This window comes from Opisthocomus hoazin, chromosome 13, assembly GCF_030867145.1.
Source record: "Opisthocomus hoazin isolate bOpiHoa1 chromosome 13, bOpiHoa1.hap1, whole genome shotgun sequence".
NCBI classification, from domain to species: Eukaryota; Metazoa; Chordata; class Aves; order Opisthocomiformes; family Opisthocomidae; genus Opisthocomus; species Opisthocomus hoazin.
The window spans coordinates 10,874,254-10,896,321 of record NC_134426.1 but is presented as its reverse complement, the minus strand read 5'-3'; positions in this window follow the sequence as shown (position 1 = coordinate 10,896,321).

The window sequence follows — 22,068 nt, the reverse complement described above, 5'->3', positions numbered from 1 at the left end:
GAGAAACACCGGGTGCCCACCAAGACGCCATGTGCCCACCCAAAAGAAATGCTGGGTGCCCAACAAGATGCAGGGTGCTCAGCAAAATAAAGCTGGGTGCCCACCAAGATGCCAGGTGACCACAAGAACACCATGTGCCCAACAAAATAAATGGTGCGTCCCTATGAAGATGCCAGATGGACAGCACAAGAAGTGCTGGGTGCCCACCAAGATACCAGGTAGCCACCAAAACACCAGGTGTAAATTAAAAGAATCTCCAGGTGCCCACCAAGGTGCCAGGTGGCCACCAAATTAAATACTGGGTGGTGAAGGTAATACCAGGGCGCCACCTGGTGAAACACTCGGGGTAAGCATTTAGGTGGCCATCAAGATAAAGTCTAGGTGCCCACCAAGATGCCAGCTGGCCACCAAATTAAACGCTTGCTGCTCATCAGTATTCCAGGTGGCAACCAATACGCCAGGGGCCCACGAAAGGAAATGCCAGGTGGCCACCAAAACACAATGTGGCCACCTAAACTAATGCTGCGTGCGCACAAAGATGCCAGGTGGTCACTATAACGCCATGTGCTCACCCAGATAAATGCCAGATGCCCACCAAGATGTCAGGTGGCCACCAAAGAGTCATGTGCCCAGGAAAATCAACACTGGGTGCCCAGCAAGATGCCAGGTGCCCACCAAAATGCCACATGCACACCAAAAGAAAGGCTGGGTCCTTACCAAATGTTGGTGCTCTCCAAAATAGATGCTGGGTGCCCAGCAAGATGCCAGGTGGCACCCAAAATGCCACATGCCCACCAAAAGATACACTGGGTGCCCAGCAAGATGCTGGGTGGCAAACTAGATGTCACATACCCAGCAAAATAAACAGTGTGTGCGCACATAGATGCCAGGTGGCCACGAAAAAGCCATGTGTCCACCAAATAAAGGCTGGTTGCCTGTCAAGATGCTATGTGGGCATCAAAAGAAACGCTGGGTGCCCACCAAGATGCCAGGTGTCCACCAAAAGAAATTGCACGTGCCCATCAAGATGACACGTGGCCAGCAAAAGACATGTCAGCTGCCCACCAAAAGAAATCCTGCATGCCCACAAAAACGCCATGTGGCCACCAAAACACCACATGCCCACAAGAATAAGCGATGGGTGCCCAGCAAACAAAATGCCAGCTGCCCACCAAAAGAAACGGTGGGTGCCAACCAAGATGCCAGGTGGCCAGCAAAATAAAAGCTGGCTGCATAGCAAGATGCCAGGTGCCCACGAAAAGAAATGCCAGCTGCCCACCAAAATGCAACCTGCCAACCAAAATAAATGCCACGTGCCCAACAAAAGAAAACCTGGCTGCCCACCAAAACACCATGTGGCCACCAAAACACCACATGGCGACTAAAACATCACATGCCCTCAAGAATAAATGATGGGTGCCCAGCAAACGAAATGCCAAGTGCCAAACAAAATGCCAGGTTCCCACCAATAGAAATGGTGGGTGCCAACCATGATGGCTGGTGTCCACCAAAATAAACGCTGGCTGCGCACCGAGACCCCAGGTGGCCACAAAAATACCACATGCCCACCAAAACTAGTGCCGAGTGCCCACCAAGATGCCAGGTGGCCACCAAAATGCCATGTGGCCACCAAAAGAAGTGCCAGGTGCCCACCAAGATGCTGCGTGCCCACCAAAAGGAACACCGGCTGCTCACCAAGATGCCAGGTGACCACCAAAATGCCATGTGTCTGCCAAGAGAAACACCGGGTGCCCACCAAGACGCCATGTGCCCACCCAAAAGAAATGCTGGGTGCCCAACAAGATGCAGGGTGCTCAGCAAAATAAAGCTGGGTGCCCACCAAGATGCCAGGTGACCACAAGAACACCATGTGCCCAACAAAATAAATGGTGCGTCCCTATGAAGAGGCCAGATGGACACCACAAGAAGTGCTGGGTGCCCACCAAGATACCAGGTGGCCACCAAAACACCAGGTGTAAATTAAAAGAATCTCCAGGTGCCCACCAAGGTGCCAGGTGGCCACCAAATTAAATACTGGGTGGTGAAGATAATACCAGGGCGCCACCTGGTGAAACACTCGGGGTAAGCATTTAGGTGGCCATCAAGATAAAGTCTAGGTGCCCACCAAGATGCCACCTGGCCACCAAATTAAACGCTTGCTGCTCATCAGTATTCCAGGTGGCAACCAATACGCCAGGGGCCCACGAAAGGAAATGCCAGGTGGCCACCAAAACACAATGTGGCCACCTAAACTAATGCTGCGTGCGCACAAAGATGCCAGGTGGTCACTATAACGCCATGTGCTCACCCAGATAAATGCCAGATGCCCACCAAGATGTCAGGTGGCCACCAAAGAGTCATGTGCCCAGGAAAATCAACACTGGGTGCCCACCAAGATGCCAGGTGCCCACCAAAATGCCACATGCCCACCAAAAGAAAGGCTGGGTCCTTACCAAATGTTGGTGCTCTCCAAAATAGATGCTGGGTGCCCAGCAAGATGCCAGGTGGCACCCAAAATGCCACATGCCCACCAAAAGATACACTGGGTGCCCAGCAAGATGCTGGGTGGCAAACTAGATGTCACATACCCAGCAAAATAAACAGTGTGTGCGCACATAGATGCCAGGTGGCCACGAAAAAGCCATGTGTCCACCAAATAAAGGCTGGTTGCCTGTCAAGATGCTATGTGGGCATCAAAAGAAACGCTGGGTGCCCACCAAGATGCCAGGTGTCCACCAAAAGAAATTGCACGTGCCCATCAAGATGACACGTGCCCAGCAAAAGACATGTCAGCTGCCCACCAAAAGAAATCCTGCATGCCCACAAAAACGCCATGTGGCCACCAAAACACCACATGCCCACAAGAATAAGCGATGGGTGCCCAGCAAACAAAATGCCAGGTGCCCACCAAAAGAAACGGTGGGTGCCAACCAAGATGCCAGGTGGCCAGCAAAATAAAAGCTGGCTGCATAGCAAGATGCCAGGTGCCCACGAAAAGAAATGCCAGCTGCCCACCAAAATGCAACCTGCCAACCAAAATAAATGCCACGTGCCCAACAAAAGAAAACCTGGCTGCCCACCAAAACACCATGTGGCCACCAAAACACCACATGGCGACTAAAACATCACATGCCCTCAAGAATAAATGATGGGTGCCCAGCAAACGAAATGCCAAGTGCCAAACAAAATGCCAGGTTCCCACCAATAGAAATGGTGGGTGCCAACCATGATGGCTGGTGTCCACCAAAATAAACGCTGGCTGCGCACCGAGACCCCAGGTGGCCACCAAAATACCACGTGCCCACCAAAACTAGTGCCGAGTGCCCACCAAGATGCCAGGTGGCCACCAAAATGCCATGTGGCCACCAAAAGAAGTGCCAGGTGCCCACCAAGATGCTGCGTGCCCACCAAAAGGAACACCGGCTGCTCACCAAGATGCCAGGTGACCACCAAAATGCCATGTGTCTGCCAAGAGAAACACCGGGTGCCCACCAAGACGCCATGTGCCCACACAAAAGAAATGCTGGGTGCCCAACAAGATGCAGGGTGCTCAGCAAAATAAAGCTGGGTGCCCACCAAGATGCCAGGTGACCACAAGAACACCATGTGCCCAACAAAATAAATGGTGCGTCCCTATGAAGAGGCCAGATGGACACCACAAGAAGTGCTGGGTGCCCACCAAGATACCAGGTGGCCACCAAAACACCAGGTGTAAATTAAAAGAATCTCCAGGTGCCCACCAAGGTGCCAGGTGGCCACCAAATTAAATACTGGGTGGTGAAGATAATACCAGGGCGCCACCTGGTGAAACACTCGGGGTAAGCATTTAGGTGGCCATCAAGATAAAGTCTAGGTGCCCACCAAGATGCCACCTGGCCACCAAATTAAACGCTTGCTGCTCATCAGTATTCCAGGTGGCAACCAATACGCCAGGGGCCCACGAAAGGAAATGCCAGGTGGCCACCAAAACACAATGTGGCCACCTAAACTAATGCTGCGTGCGCACAAAGATGCCAGGTGGTCACTATAACGCCATGTGCTCACCCAGATAAATGCCAGATGCCCACCAAGATGTCAGGTGGCCACCAAAGAGTCATGTGCCCAGGAAAATCAACACTGGGTGCCCACCAAGATGCCAGGTGCCCACCAAAATGCCACATGCCCACCAAAAGAAAGGCTGGGTCCTTACCAAATGTTGGTGCTCTCCAAAATAGATGCTGGGTGCCCAGCAAGATGCCAGGTGGCACCCAAAATGCCACATGCCCACCAAAAGATACACTGGGTGCCCAGCAAGATGCTGGGTGGCAAACTAGATGTCACATACCCAGCAAAATAAACAGTGTGTGCGCACATAGATGCCAGGTGGCCACGAAAAAGCCATGTGTCCACCAAATAAAGGCTGGTTGCCTGTCAAGATGCTATGTGGGCATCAAAAGAAACGCTGGGTGCCCACCAAGATGCCAGGTGTCCACCAAAAGAAATTGCACGTGCCCATCAAGATGACACGTGGCCAGCAAAAGACATGTCAGCTGCCCACCAAAAGAAATCCTGCATGCCCACAAAAACGCCATGTGGCCACCAAAACACCACATGCCCACAAGAATAAGCGATGGGTGCCCAGCAAACAAAATGCCAGGTGCCCACCAAAAGAAACGGTGGGTGCCAACCAAGATGCCAGGTGGCCAGCAAAATAAAAGCTGGCTGCATAGCAAGATGCCAGGTGCCCACGAAAAGAAATGCCAGCTGCCCACCAAAATGCAACCTGCCAACCAAAATAAATGCCACGTGCCCAACAAAAGAAAACCTGGCTGCCCACCAAAACACCATGTGGCCACCAAAACACCACATGGCGACTAAAACATCACATGCCCTCAAGAATAAATGATGGGTGCCCAGCAAACGAAATGCCAAGTGCCAAACAAAATGCCAGGTTCCCACCAATAGAAATGGTGGGTGCCAACCATGATGGCTGGTGTCCACCAAAATAAACGCTGGCTGCGCACCGAGACCCCAGGTGGCCACCAAAATACCACATGCCCACCAAAACTAGTGCCGAGTGCCCACCAAGATGCCAGGTGGCCACCAAAATGCCATGTGGCCACCAAAAGAAGTGCCAGGTGCCCACCAAGATGCTGCGTGCCCACCAAAAGGAACACCGGCTGCTCACCAAGATGCCAGGTGACCACCAAAATGCCATGTGTCTGCCAAGAGAAACACCGGGTGCCCACCAAGACGCCATGTGCCCACCCAAAAGAAATGCTGGGTGCCCAACAAGATGCAGGGTGCTCAGCAAAATAAAGCTGGGTGCCCACCAAGATGCCAGGTGACCACAAGAACACCATGTGCCCAACAAAATAAATGGTGCGTCCCTATGAAGATGCCAGATGGACACCACAAGAAGTGCTGGGTGCCCACCAAGATACCAGCTGGCCACCAAAACACCAGGTGTAAATTAAAAGAATCTCGAGGTGCCCACCAAGGTGCCAGGTGGCCACCAAATTAAATACTGGGTGGTGAAGGTAATACCAGGGCGCCACCTGGTGAAACACTCGGGGTAAGCATTTAGGTGGCCATCAAGATAAAGTCTAGGTGCCCACCAAGATGCCACCTGGCCACCAGATTAAACGCTTGCTGCTCATCAGTATTCCAGGTGGCAACCAATACGTCAGGGGCCCACGAAAAGAAATGCCAGGTGGCCACCAAAACACAATGTGGCCACCTAAACTAATGCTGCGTGCGCACAAAGATGCCAGGTGGTCACTATAACACCATGTGCTCACCCAGATAAATGCCAGATGCCCACCAAGATGTCAGGTGGCCACCAAAGAGTCATGTGCCCAGGAAAATCAACCCACCAAGATGCCAGGTGCCCACCAAAATGCCACATGCCCACCAAAAGAAAGGCTGGGTCCTTACCAAATGTTGGTGCTCTCCAAAATAGATGCTGGGTGCCCAGCAAGATGCCAGGTGGCACCCAAAATGCCACATGCCCACCAAAAGATACACTGGGTGCCCAGCAAGATGCTGGGTGGCAAACTAGATGTCACATACCCAGCAAAATAAACAGTGTGTGCGCACATAGATGCCAGGTGGCCACGAAAAAGCCATGTGTCCACCAAATAAAGGCTGGTTGCCTGTCAAGATGCTATGTGGGCATCAAAAGAAACGCTGGGTGCCCACCAAGATGCCAGGTGTCCACCAAAAGAAATTGCACGTGCCCATCAAGATGACACCTGGCCAGCAAAAGACATGTCAGCTGCCCACCAAAAGAAATCCTGCATGCCCACAAAAACGCCATGTGGCCACCAAAACACCACATGCCCACAAGAATAAGCGATGGGTGCCCAGCAAACAAAATGCCAGGTGCCCACCAAAAGAAACGGTGGGTGCCAACCAAGATGCCAGGTGGCCAGCAAAATAAAAGCTGGCTGCATAGCAAGATGCCAGGTGCCCACGAAAAGAAATGCCAGCTGCCCACCAAAATGCAACCTGCCAACCAAAATAAATGCCACGTGCCCAACAAAAGAAAACCTGGCTGCCCACCAAAACACCATGTGGCCACCAAAACACCACATGGCGACTAAAACATCACATGCCCTCAAGAATAAATGATGGGTGCCCAGCAAACGAAATGCCAAGTGCCAAACAAAATGCCAGGTTCCCACCAATAGAAATGGTGGGTGCCAACCATGATGGCTGGTGTCCACCAAAATAAACGCTGGCTGCGCACCGAGACCCCAGGTGGCCACAAAAATACCACGTGCCCACCAAAACTAGTGCCGAGTGCCCACCAAGATGCCAGGTGGCCACCAAAATGCCATGTGGCCACCAAAAGAAGTGCCAGGTGCCCACCAAGATGCTGCGTGCCCACCAAAAGGAACACCGGCTGCTCACCAAGATGCCAGGTGACCACCAAAATGCCATGTGTCTGCCAAGAGAAACACCGGGTGCCCACCAAGACGCCATGTGCCCACCCAAAAGAAATGCTGGGTGCCCAACAAGATGCAGGGTGCTCACCAAAATAAAGCTGGGTGCCCACCAAGATGCCAGGTGACCACAAGAACACCATGTGCCCAACAAAATAAATGGTGCGTCCCTATGAAGATGCCAGATGGACACCACAAGAAGTGCTGGGTGCCCACCAAGATACCAGGTGGCCACCAAAACACCAGGTGTAAATTAAAAGAATCTCCAGGTGCCCACCAAGGTGCCAGGTGGCCACCAAATTAAATACTGGGTGGTGAAGGTCATACCAGGGCACCACCTGGTGAAACACTCGGGGTAAGCATTTAGGTGGCCATCAAGATAAAGACTAGGTGCCCACCAAGATGCCACCTGGCCACCAAATTAAACGCTTGCTGCTCATCAGTATTCCAGGTGGCAACCAATACGCCAGGGGCCCACGAAAGGAAATGCCAGGTGGCCACCAAAACACAATGTGGCCACCTAAACTAATGCTGCGTGCGCACAAAGATGCCAGGTGGTCACTATAACGCCATGTGCTCACCCAGATAAATGCCAGATGCCCACCAAGATGTCAGGTGGCCACCAAAGAGTCATGTGCCCAGGAAAATCAACCCACCAAGATGCCAGGTGCCCACCAAAATGCCACATGTACACCAAAAGAAAGGCTGGGTCCTTACCAAATGTTGGTGCTCTCCAAAATAGATGCTGGGTGCCCAGCAAGATGCCAGGTGGCACCCAAAATGCCACATGCCCACCAAAAGATACACTGGGTGCCCAGCAAGATGCTGGGTGGCAAACTAGATGTCACATACCCAGCAAAATAAACAGTGTGTGCGCACATAGATGCCAGGTGGCCACGAAAAAGCCATGTGTCCACCAAATAAAGGCTGGTTGCCTGTCAAGATGCTATGTGGGCATCAAAAGAAACGCTGGGTGCCCACCAAGATGCCAGGTGTCCACCAAAAGAAATTGCACGTGCCCATCAAGATGACACGTGGCCAGCAAAAGACATGTCAGCTGCCCACCAAAAGAAATCCTGCATGCCCACAAAAACGCCATGTGGCCACCAAAACACCACATGCCCACAAGAATAAGCGATGGGTGCCCAGCAAACAAAATGCCAGGTGCCCACCAAAAGAAACGGTGGGTGCCAACCAAGATGCCAGGTGGCCAGCAAAATAAAAGCTGGCTGCATAGCAAGATGCCAGGTGCCCACGAAAAGAAATGCCAGCTGCCCACCAAAATGCAACCTGCCAACCAAAATAAATGCCACGTGCCCAACAAAAGAAAACCTGGCTGCCCACCAAAACACCATGTGGCCACCAAAACACCACATGGCGACTAAAACATCACATGCCCTCAAGAATAAATGATGGGTGCCCAGCAAACGAAATGCCAAGTGCCAAACAAAATGCCAGGTTCCCACCAATAGAAATGGTGGGTGCCAACCATGATGGCTGGTGTCCACCAAAATAAACGCTGGCTGCGCACCGAGACCCCAGGTGGCCACAAAAATACCACGTGCCCACCAAAACTAGTGCCGAGTGCCCACCAAGATGCCAGGTGGCCACCAAAATGCCATGTGGCCACCAAAAGAAGTGCCAGGTGCCCACCAAGATGCTGCGTGCCCACCAAAAGGAACACCGGCTGCTCACCAAGATGCCAGGTGACCACCAAAATGCCATGTGTCTGCCAAGAGAAACACCGGGTGCCCACCAAGACGCCATGTGCCCACCCAAAAGAAATGCTGGGTGCCCAACAAGATGCAGGGTGCTCAGCAAAATAAAGCTGGGTGCCCACCAAGATGCAAGGTGACCACAAGAACACCATGTGCCCAACAAAATAAATGGTGCGTCCCTATGAAGATGCCAGATGGACACCACAAGAAGTGCTGGGTGCCCACCAAGATACCAGGTGGCCACCAAAACACCAGGTGTAAATTAAAAGAATCTCCAGGTGCCCACCAAGGTGCCAGGTGGCCACCAAATTAAATACTGGGTGGTGAAGGTAATACCAGGGCGCCACCTGGTGAAACACTCGGGGTAAGCATTTAGGTGGCCATCAAGATAAAGTCTAGGTGCCCACCAAGATGCCACCTGGCCACCAAATTAAACGCTTGCTGCTCATCAGTATTCCAGGTGGCAACCAATACGCCAGGGGCCCACGAAAGGAAATGCCAGGTGGCCACCAAAACACAATGTGGCCACCTAAACTAATGCTGCGTGCGCACAAAGATGCCAGGTGGTCACTATAACGCCATGTGCTCACCCAGATAAATGCCAGATGCCCACCAAGATGCCAGGTGCCCACCAAAATGCCACATGCACACCAAAAGAAAGGCTGGGTCCTTACCAAATGTTGGTGCTCTCCAAAATAGATGCTGGGTGCCCAGCAAGATGCCAGGTGGCACCCAAAATGCCACATGCCCACCAAAAGATACACTGGGTGCCCAGCAAGATGCTGGGTGGCAAACTAGATGTCACATACCCAGCAAAATAAACAGTGTGTGCGCACATAGATGCCAGGTGGCCACGAAAAAGCCATGTGTCCACCAAATAAAGGCTGGTTGCCTGTCAAGATGCTATGTGGGCATCAAAAGAAACGCTGGGTGCCCACCAAGATGCCAGGTGTCCACCAAAAGAAATTGCACGTGCCCATCAAGATGACACGTGGCCAGCAAAAGACATGTCAGCTGCCCACCAAAAGAAATCCTGCATGCCCACAAAAACGCCATGTGGCCACCAAAACACCACATGCCCACAAGAATAAGCGATGGGTGCCCAGCAAACAAAATGCCAGGTGCCCACCAAAAGAAACGGTGGGTGCCAACCAAGATGCCAGGTGGCCAGCAAAATAAAAGCTGGCTGCATAGCAAGATGCCAGGTGCCCACGAAAAGAAATGCCAGCTGCCCACCAAAATGCAACCTGCCAACCAAAATAAATGCCACGTGCCCAACAAAAGAAAACCTGGCTGCCCACCAAAACACCATGTGGCCACCAAAACACCACATGGCGACTAAAACATCACATGCCCTCAAGAATAAATGATGGGTGCCCAGCAAACGAAATGCCAAGTGCCAAACAAAATGCCAGGTTCCCACCAATAGAAATGGTGGGTGCCAACCATGATGGCTGGTGTCCACCAAAATAAACGCTGGCTGCGCACCGAGACGCCAGGTGGCCACAAAAATACCACATGCCCACCAAAACTAGTGCCGAGTGCCCACCAAGATGCCAGGTGGCCACCAAAATGCCATGTGGCCACCAAAAGAAGTGCCAGGTGCCCACCAAGATGCTGCGTGCCCACCAAAAGGAACACCGGCTGCTCACCAAGATGCCAGGTGACCACCAAAATGCCATGTGTCTGCCAAGAGAAACACCGGGTGCCCACCAAGACGCCATGTGCCCACCCAAAAGAAATGCTGGGTGCCCAACAAGATGCAGGGTGCTCACCAAAATAAAGCTGGGTGCCCACCAAGATGCCAGGTGACCACAAGAACACCATGTGCCCAACAAAATAAATGGTGCGTCCCTATGAAGATGCCAGATGGACACCACAAGAAGTGCTGGGTGCCCACCAAGATACCAGGTGGCCACCAAAACACCAGGTGTAAATTAAAAGAATCTCCAGGTGCCCACCAAGGTGCCAGGTGGCCACCAAATTAAATACTGGGTGGTGAAGGTAATACCAGGGTGCCACCTGGTGAAACACTCGGGGTAAGCATTTAGGTGGCCATCAAGATAAAGTCTAGGTGCCCACCAAGATGCCACCTGGCCACCAAATTAAACGCTTGCTGCTCATCAGTATTCCAGGTGGCAACCAATACGCCAGGGGCCCATGAAAGGAAATGCCAGGTGGCCACCAAAACACAATGTGGCCACCTAAACTAATGCTGCGTGTGCACAAAGATGCCAGGTGGTCACTATAACGCCATGTGCTCACTCAGATAAATGCCAGATGCCCACCAAGATGTCAGGTGGCCACCAAAGAGTCATGTGCCCAGGAAAATCAACACTGGGTGCCCACCAAGATGCCAGGTGCCCACCAAAATGCCACATGCACACCAAAAGAAAGGCTGGGTCCTCACCAAATGTTGGTGCTCTCCAAAATAGATGCTGGGTGCCCAGCAAGATGCCAGGTGGCACCCAAAATGCCACATGCCCACCAAAAGATACACTGGGTGCCCAGCAAGATGCTGGGTGGCAAACTAGATGTCACATACCCAGCAAAATAAACAGTGTGTGCGCACATAGATGCCAGGTGGCCACGAAAAAGCCATGTGTCCACCAAATAAAGGCTGGTTGCCTGTCAAGATGCTATGTGGGCATCAAAAGAAACGCTGGGTGCCCACCAAGATGCCAGGTGTCCACCAAAAGAAATTGCACGTGCCCATCAAGATGACACGTGGCCAGCAAAAGACATGTCAGCTGCCCACCAAAAGAAATCCTGCATGCCCACAAAAACGCCATGTGGCCACCAAAACACCACATGCCCACAAGAATAAGCGATGGGTGCCCAGCAAACAAAATGCCAGGTGCCCACCAAAAGAAACGGTGGGTGCCAACCAAGATGCCAGGTGGCCAGCAAAATAAAAGCTGGCTGCATAGCAAGATGCCAGGTGCCTTCGAAAAGAAATGCCAGCTGCCCACCAAAATGCAACCTGCCAACCAAAATAAATGCCACGTGCCCAACAAAAGAAAACCTGGCTGCCCACCAAAACACCATGTGGCCACCAAAACACCACATGGCGACTAAAACATCACATGCCCTCAAGAATAAATGATGGGTGCCCAGCAAACGAAATGCCAAGTGCCAAACAAAATGCCAGGTTCCCACCAATACAAATGGTGGGTGCCAACCATGATGGCTGGTGTCCACCAAAATAAACGCTGGCTGCGCACCGAGACCCCAGGTGGCCACAAAAATACCACGTGCCCACCAAAACTAGTGCCGAGTGCCCACCAAGATGCCAGGTGGCCACCAAAATGCCAGGTGGCCACCAAAAGAAGTGCCAGGTGCCCACCAAGATGCTGCGTGCCCACCAAAAGGAACACCGGCTGCTCACCAAGATGCCAGGTGACCACCAAAATGCCATGTGTCTGCCAAGAGAAACACCGGGTGCCCACCAAGACGCCATGTGCCCACCCAAAAGAAATGCTGGGTGCCCAACAAGATGCAGGGTGCTCAGCAAAATAAAGCTGGGTGCCCACCAAGATGCCAGGTGACCACAAGAACACCATGTGCCCAACAAAATAAATGGTGCGTCCCTATGAAGATGCCAGATGGACACCACAAGAAGTGCTGGGTGCCCACCAAGATACCAGGTGGCCACCAAAACACCAGGTGTAAATTAAAAGAATCTCCAGGTGCCCACCAAGGTGCCAGGTGGCCACCAAATTAAATACTGGGTGGTGAAGGTAATACCAGGGCGCCACCTGGTGAAACACTCGGGGTAAGCATTTAGGTGGCCATCAAGATAAAGTCTAGGTGCCCACCAAGATGCCACCTGGCCACCAAATTAAACGCTTGCTGCTCATCAGTATTCCAGGTGGCAACCAATACGCCAGGGGCCCACGAAAGGAAATGCCAGGTGGCCACCAAAACACAATGTGGCCACCTAAACTAATGCTGCGTGCGCACAAAGATGCCAGGTGGTCACTATAACGCCATGTGCTCACCCAGATAAATGCCAGATGCCCACCAAGATGTCAGGTGGCCACCAAAGAGTCATGTGCCCAGGAAAATCAACACTGGGTGCCCACCAAGATGCCAGGTGCCCACCAAAATGCCACATGCACACCAAAAGAAAGGCTGGGTCCTTACCAAATGTTGGTGCTCTCCAAAATAGATGCTGGGTGCCCAGCAAGATGCCAGGTGGCACCCAAAATGCCACATGCCCACCAAAAGATACACTGGGTGCCCAGCAAGATGCTGGGTGGCAAACTAGATGTCACATACCCAGCAAAATAAACAGTGTGTGCGCACATAGATGCCAGGTGGCCACGAAAAAGCCATGTGTCCACCAAATAAAGGCTGGTTGCCTGTCAAGATGCTATGTGGGCATCAAAAGAAACGCTGGGTGCCCACCAAGATGCCAGGTGTCCACCAAAAGAAATTGCACGTGCCCATCAAGATGACACGTGGCCAGCAAAAGACATGTCAGCTGCCCACCAAAAGAAATCCTGCATGCCCACAAAAACGCCATGTGGCCACCAAAACACCACATGCCCACAAGAATAAGCGATGGGTGCCCAGCAAACAAAATGCCAGGTGCCCACCAAAAGAAACGGTGGGTGCCAACCAAGATGCCAGGTGGCCAGCAAAATAAAAGCTGGCTGCATAGCAAGATGCCAGGTGCCCACGAAAAGAGATGCCAGCTGCCCACCAAAATGCAACCTGCCAACCAAAATAAATGCCACGTGCCCAACAAAAGAAAACCTGGCTGCCCACCAAAACACCATGTGGCCACCAAAACACCACATGGCGACTAAAACATCACATGCCCTCAAGAATAAATGATGGGTGCCCAGCAAACGAAATGCCAAGTGCCCAACAAAATGCCAGGTGCCCACCAATAGAAATGGTGGGTGCCAACCATGATGGCTGGTGTCCACCAAAATAAACGCTGGCTGCGCACCGAGACGCCAGGTGGCCACAAAAATACCACGTGCCCACCAAAACTAGTGCCGAGTGCCCACCAAGATGCCAGGTGGCCACCAAAATGCCATGTGGCCACCAAAAGAAGTGCCAGGTGCCCACCAAGATGCTGCGTGCCCACCAAAAGGAACACCGGCTGCTCACCAAGATGCCAGGTGACCACCAAAATGCCATGTGTCTGCCAAGAGAAACACCGGGTGCACACCAAGACGCCATGTGCCCACCTAAAAGAAATGCTGGGTGCCCAACAAGATGCAGGGTGCTCACCAAAATAAAGCTGGGTGCCCACCAAGATGCCAGGTGACCACAAGAACACCATGTGCCCAACAAAATAAATGGTGCGTCCCTATGAAGATGCCAGATGGACACCACAAGAAGTGCTGGGTGCCCACCAAGATACCAGGTGGCCACCAAAACACCAGGTGTAAATTAAAAGAATCTCGAGGTGCCCACCAAGGTGCCAGGTGGCCACCAAATTAAATACTGGGTGGTGAAGGTAATACCAGGGCGCCACCTGGTGAAACACTCGGGGTAAGCATTTAGGTGGCCATCAAGATAAAGTCTAGGTGCCCACCAAGATGCCAGCTGGCCACCAAATTAAACGCTTGCTGGTCATCAGTATTCCAGGTGGCAACCAATACGCCAGGGGCCCACCAAAGGAAATGCCAGGTGGCCACCAAAACACAATGTGGCCACCTAAACTAATGCTGCGTGCGCACAAAGATGCCAGGTGGTCACTATAACGCCATGTGCTCACCCAGATAAATGCCAGATGCCCACCAAGATGTCAGGTGGCCACCAAAGAGTCATGTGCCCAGGAAAATCAACACTGGGTGCCCAGCAAGATGCCAGGTGCCCACCAAAATGCCACATGCCCACCAAAAGAAAGGCTGGGTCCTTACCAAATGTTGGTGCTCTCCAAAATAGATGCTGGGTGCCCAGCAAGATGCCAGGTGGCACCCAAAATGCCACATGCCCACCAAAAGATACACTGGGTGCCCAGCAAGATGCTGGGTGGCAAACTAGATGTCACATACCCAGCAAAATAAACAGTGTGTGCGCACATAGATGCCAGGTGGCCACGAAAAAGCCATGTGTCCACCAAATAAAGGCTGGTTGCCTGTCAAGATGCTATGTGGGCATCAAAAGAAACGCTGGGTGCCCACCAAGATGCCAGGTGTCCACCAAAAGAAATTGCACGTGCCCATCAAGATGACACGTGGCCAGCAAAAGACATGTCAGCTGCCCACCAAATGAAATCCTGCATGCCCACAAAAACGCCATGTGGCCACCAAAACACCACATGCCCACAAGAATAAGCGATGGGTGCCCAGCAAACAAAATGCCAGCTGCCCACCAAAAGAAACGGTGGGTGCCAACCAAGATGCCAGGTGGCCAGCAAAATAAAAGCTGGCTGCATAGCAAGATGCCAGGTGCCCACGAAAAGAGATGCCAGCTGCCCACCAAAATGCAACCTGCCAACCAAAATAAATGCCACGTGCCCAACAAAAGAAAACCTGGCTGCCCACCAAAACACCATGTGGCCACCAAAACACCACATGGCGACTAAAACATCACATGCCCTCAAGAATAAATGATGGGTGCCCAGCAAACGAAATGCCAAGTGCCCAACAAAATGCCAGGTTCCCACCAATAGAAATGGTGGGTGCCAACCATGATGGCTGGTGTCCACCAAAATAAACGCTGGCTGCGCACCGAGACGCCAGGTGGCCACAAAAATACCACGTGCCCACCAAAACTAGTGCCGAGTGCCCACCAAGATGCCAGGTGGCCACCAAAATGCCATGTGGCCACCAAAAGAAGTGCCAGGTGCCCACCAAGATGCTGCGTGCCCACCAAAAGGAACACCGGCTGCTCACCAAGATGCCAGGTGACCACCAAAATGCCATGTGTCTGCCAAGAGAAACACCGGGTGCACACCAAGACGCCATGTGCCCACCTAAAAGAAATGCTGGGTGCCCAACAAGATGCAGGGTGCTCACCAAAATAAAGCTGGGTGCCCACCAAGATGCCAGGTGACCACAAGAACACCATGTGCCCAACAAAATAAATGGTGCGTCCCTATGAAGATGCCAGATGGACACCACAAGAAGTGCTGGGTGCCCACCAAGATACCAGGTGGCCACCAAAACACCAGGTGTAAATTAAAAGAATCTCCAGGTGCCCACCAAGGTGCCAGGTGGCCACCAAATTAAATACTGGGTGGTGAAGGTAATACCAGGGCGCCACCTGGTGAAACACTCGGGGTAAGCATTTAGGTGGCCATCAAGATAAAGTCTAGGTGCCCACCAAGATGCCACCTGGCCACCAAATTAAACGCTTGCTGCTCATCAGTATTCCAGGTGGCAACCAATACGCCAGGGGCCCACCAAAGGAAATGCCAGGTGGCCACCAAAACACAATGTGGCCACCTAAACTAATGCTGCGTGCGCACAAAGATGCCAGGTGGTCACTATAACGCCATGTGCTCACCCAGATAAATGCCAGATGCCCACCAAGATGTCAGGTGGCCACCAAAGAGTCATGTGCCCAGGAAAATCAACACTGGGTGCCCAGCAAGATGCCAGGTGCCCACCAAAATGCCACATGCCCACCAAAAGAAAGGCTGGGTCCTTACCAAATGTTGGTGCTCTCCAAAATAGATGCTGGGTGCCCAGCAAGATGCCAGGTGGCACCCAAAATGCCACATGCCCACCAAAAGATACACTGGGTGCCCAGCAAGATGCTGGGTGGCAAACTAGATGTCACATACCCAGCAAAATAAACAGTGTGTGCGCACATAGATGCCAGGTGGCCACGAAAAAGCCATGTGTCCACCAAATAAAGGCTGGTTGCCTGTCAAGATGCTATGTGGGCATCAAAAGAAACGCTGGGTGCCCACCAAGATGCCAGGTGTCCACCAAAAGAAATTGCACGTGCCCATCAAGATGACACGTGGCCAGCAAAAGACATGTCAGCTGCCCACCAAATGAAATCCTGCATGCCCACAAAAACGCCATGTGGCCACCAAAACACCACATGCCCACAAGAATAAGCGATGGGTGCCCAGCAAACAAAATGCCAGCTGCCCACCAAAAGAAACGGTGGGTGCCAACCAAGATGCCAGGTGGCCAGCAAAATAAAAGCTGGCTGCATAGCAAGATGCCAGGTGCCCACGAAAAGAGATGCCAGCTGCCCACCAAAATGCAACCTGCCAACCAAAATAAATGCCACGTGCCCAACAAAAGAAAACCTGGCTGCCCACCAAAACACCATGTGGCCACCAAAACACCACATGGCGACTAAAACATCACATGCCCTCAAGAATAAATGATGGGTGCCCAGCAAACGAAATGCCAAGTGCCCAACAAAATGCCAGGTTCCCACCAATAGAAATGGTGGGTGCCAACCATGATGGCTGGTGTCCACCAAAATAAACGCTGGCTGCGCACCGAGACGCCAGGTGGCCACAAAAATACCACGTGCCCACCAAAACTAGTGCCGAGTGCCCACCAAGATGCCAGGTGGCCACCAAAATGCCATGTGGCCACCAAAAGAAGTGCCAGGTGCCCACCAAGATGCTGCGTGCCCACCAAAAGGAACACCGGCTGCTCACCAAGATGCCAGGTGACCACCAAAATGCCATGTGTCTGCCAAGAGAAACACCGGGTGCACACCAAGACGCCATGTGCCCACCTAAAAGAAATGCTGGGTGCCCAACAAGATGCAGGGTGCTCACCAAAATAAAGCTGGGTGCCCACCAAGATGCCAGGTGACCACAAGAACACCATGTGCCCAACAAAATAAATGGTGCGTCCCTATGAAGATGCCAGATGGACACCACAAGAAGTGCTGGGTGCCCACCAAGATACCAGGTGGCCACCAAAACACCAGGTGTAAATTAAAAGAATCTCCAGGTGCCCACCAAGGTGCCAGGTGGCCACCAAATTAAATACTGGGTGGTGAAGGTAATACCAGGGCGCCACCTGGTGAAACACTCGGGGTAAGCATTTAGGTGGCCATCAAGATAAAGTCTAGGTGCCCACCAAGATGCCACCTGGCCACCAAATTAAACGCTTGCTGCTCATCAGTATTCCAGGTGGCAACCAATACGCCAGGGGCCCACCAAAGGAAATGCCAGGTGGCCACCAAAACACAATGTGGCCACCTAAACTAATGCTGCGTGCGCACAAAGATGCCAGGTGGTCACTATAACGCCATGTGCTCACCCAGATAAATGCCAGATGCCCACCAAGATGTCAGGTGGCCACCAAAGAGTCATGTGCCCAGGAAAATCAACACTGGGTGCCCACCAAGATGCCAGGTGCCCACCAAAATGCCACATGCCCACCAAAAGAAAGGCTGGGTCCTTACCAAATGTTGGTGCTCTCCAAAATAGATGCTGGGTGCCCAGCAAGATGCCAGGTGGCACCCAAAATGCCACATGCCCACCAAAAGATACACTGGGTGCCCAGCAAGATGCTGGGTGGCAAACTAGATGTCACATACCCAGCAAAATAAACAGTGTGTGCGCACATAGATGCCAGGTGGCCACGAAAAAGCCATGTGTCCACCAAATAAAGGCTGGTTGCCTGTCAAGATGCTATGTGGGCATCAAAAGAAACGCTGGGTGCCCACCAAGATGCCAGGTGTCCACCAAAAGAAATTGCACGTGCCCATCAAGATGACACGTGGCCAGCAAAAGACATGTCAGCTGCCCACCAAAAGAAATCCTGCATGCCCACAAAAACGCCATGTGGCCACCAAAACACCACATGCCCACAAGAATAAGCGATGGGTGCCCAGCAAACAAAATGCCAGCTGCCCACCAAAAGAAACGGTGGGTGCCAACCAAGATGCCAGGTGGCCAGCAAAATAAAAGCTGGCTGCATAGCAAGATGCCAGGTGCCCACGAAAAGAAATGCCAACTGCCCACCAAAATGCAACCTGCCAACCAAAATAAATGCCACGTGCCCAACAAAAGAAAACCTGGCTGCCCACCAAAACACCATGTGGCCACCAAAACACCACATGGCGACTAAAACATCACATGCCCTCAAGAATAAATGATGGGTGCCCAGCAAACGAAATGCCAAGTGCCAAACAAAATGCCAGGTTCCCACCAATAGAAATGGTGGGTGCCAACCATGATGGCTGGTGTCCACCAAAATAAACGCTGGCTGCGCACCGAGACGCCAGGTGGCCACAAAAATACCACATGCCCACCAAAACTAGTGCCGAGTGCCCACCAAGATGCCAGGTGGCCACCAAAATGCCATGTGGTCACCAAAAGAAGTGCCAGGTGCCCACCAAGATGCTGCGTGCCCACCAAAAGGAACACCGGCTGCTCACCAAGATGCCAGGTGACCACCAAAATGCCATGTTTCTGCCAAGAGAAACACCGGGTGCCCACCAAGACGCCATGTGCCCACCCAAAAGAAATGCTGGGTGCCCAACAAGATGCAGGGTGCTCAGCAAAATAAAGCTGGGTGCCCACCAAGATGCCAGGTGACCACAAGAACACCATGTGCCCAACAAAATAAATGGTGCGTCCCTATGAAGATGCCAGATGGACACCACAAGAAGTGCTGGGTGCCCACCAAGATACCAGGTGGCCACCAAAACACCAGGTGTAAATTAAAAGAATCTCGAGGTGCCCACCAAGGTGCCAGGTGGCCACCAAATTAAATACTGGGTGGTGAAGGTAATACCAGGGCGCCACCTGGTGAAACACTCGGGGTAAGCATTTAGGTGGCCATCAAGATAAAGTCTAGGTGCCCACCAAGATGCCACCTGGCCACCAAATTAAACGCTTGCTGCTCATCAGTATTCCAGGTGGCAACCAATACGCCAGGGGCCCACGAAAGGAAATGCCAGGTGGCCACCAAAACACAATGTGGCCACCTAAACTAATGCTGCGTGCGCACAAAGATGCCAGGTGGTCACTATAACGCCATGTGCTCACCCAGATAAATGCCAGATGCCCACCAAGATGTCAGGTGGCCACCAAAGAGTCATGTGCCCAGGAAAATCAACACTGGGTGCCCAGCAAGATGCCAGGTGCCCACCAAAATGCCACATGCCCACCAAAAGAAAGGCTGGGTCCTTACCAAATGTTGGTGCTCTCCAAAATAGATGCTGGGTGCCCAGCAAGATGCCAGGTGGCACCCAAAATGCCACATGCCCACCAAAAGATACACTGGGTGCCCAGCAAGATGCTGGGTGGCAAACTAGATGTCACATACCCAGCAAAATAAACAGTGTGTGCGCACATAGATGCCAGGTGGCCACGAAAAAGCCATGTGTCCACCAAATAAAGGCTGGTTGCCTGTCAAGATGCTATGTGGGCATCAAAAGAAACGCTGGGTGCCCACCAAGATGCCAGGTGTCCACCAAAAGAAATTGCACGTGCCCATCAAGATGACACGTGGCCAGCAAAAGACATGTCAGCTGCCCACCAAAAGAAATCCTGCATGCCCACAAAAACGCCATGTGGCCACCAAAACACCACATGCCCACAAGAATAAGCGATGGGTGCCCAGCAAACAAAATGCCAGCTGCCCACCAAAAGAAACGGTGGGTGCCAACCAAGATGCCAGGTGGCCAGCAAAATAAAAGCTGGCTGCATAGCAAGATGCCAGGTGCCCACGAAAAGAAATGCCAACTGCCCACCAAAATGCAACCTGCCAACCAAAATAAATGCCACGTGCCCAACAAAAGAAAACCTGGCTGCCCACCAAAACACCATGTGGCCACCAAAACACCACATGGCGACTAAAACATCACATGCCCTCAAGAATAAATGATGGGTGCCCAGCAAACGAAATGCCAAGTGCCAAACAAAATGCCAGGTGCCCACCAATAGAAATGGTGGGTGCCAACCATGATGGCTGGTGTCCACCAAAATAAACGCTGGCTGCGCACCGAGACGCCAGGTGGCCACAAAAATACCACATGCCCACCAAAACTAGTGCCGAGTGCCCACCAAGATGCCAGGTGGCCACCAAAATGCCATGTGGTCACCAAAAGAAGTGCCAGGTGCCCACCAAGATGCTGCGTGCCCACCAAAAGGAACACCGGCTGCTCACCAAGATGCCAGGTGACCACCAAAATGCCATGTTTCTGCCAAGAGAAACACCGGGTGCCCACCAAGACGCCATGTGCCCACCCAAAAGAAATGCTGGGTGCCCAACAAGATGCAGGGTGCTCAGCAAAATAAAGCTGGGTGCCCACCAAGATGCCAGGTGACCACAAGAACACCATGTGCCCAACAAAATAAATGGTGCGTCCCTATGAAGAGGCCAGATGGACACCACAAGAAGTGCTGGGTGCCCACCAAGATACCAGGTGGCCACCAAAACACCAGGTGTAAATTAAAAGAATCTCGAGGTGCCCACCAAGGTGCCAGGTGGCCACCAAATTAAATACTGGGTGGTGAAGGTAATACCAGGGCGCCACCTGGTGAAACACTCGGGGTAAGCATTTAGGTGGCCATCAAGATAAAGTCTAGGTGCCCACCAAGATGCCACCTGGCCACCAAATTAAACGCTTGCTGCTCATCAGTATTCCAGGTGGCAACCAATACGCCAGGGGTCCACCAAAGGAAATGCCAGGTGGCCACCAAAACACAATGTGGCCACCTAAACTAATGCTGCGTGCGCACAAAGATGCCAGGTGGTCACTATAATGCCATGTGCTCACCCAGATAAATGCCAGATGCCCACCAAGATGTCAGGTGGCCACCAAAGAGTCATGTGCCCAGGAAAATCAACACTGGGTGCCCAGCAAGATGCCAGGTGCCCACCAAAATGCCACATGCCCACCAAAAGAAAGGCTGGGTCCTTACCAAATGTTGGTGCTCTCCAAAATAGATGCTGGGTGCCCAGCAAGATGCCAGGTGGCACCCAAAATGCCACATGCCCACCAAAAGATACACTGGGTGCCCAGCAAGATGCTGGGTGGCAAACTAGATGTCACATACCCAGCAAAATAAACAGTGTGTGCGCACATAGATGCCAGGTGGCCACGAAAAAGCCATGTGTCCACCAAATAAAGGCTGGTGGCCTGTCAAGATGCTATGTGGGCATCAAAAGAAACGCTGGGTGCCCACCAAGATGCCAGGTGTCCACCAAAAGAAATTGCACGTGCCCATCAAGATGACACGTGGCCAGCAAAAGACATGTCAGCTGCCCACCAAAAGAAATCCTGCATGCCCACAAAAACGCCATGTGGCCACCAAAACACCACATGCCCACAAGAATAAGCGATGGGTGCCCAGCAAACAAAATGCCAGCTGCCCACCAAAAGAAACGGTGGGTGCCAACCAAGATGCCAGGTGGCCAGCAAAATAAAAGCTGGCTGCATAGCAAGATGCCAGGTGCCCACGAAAAGAGATGCCAGCTGCCCACCAAAATGCAACCTGCCAACCAAAATAAATGCCACGT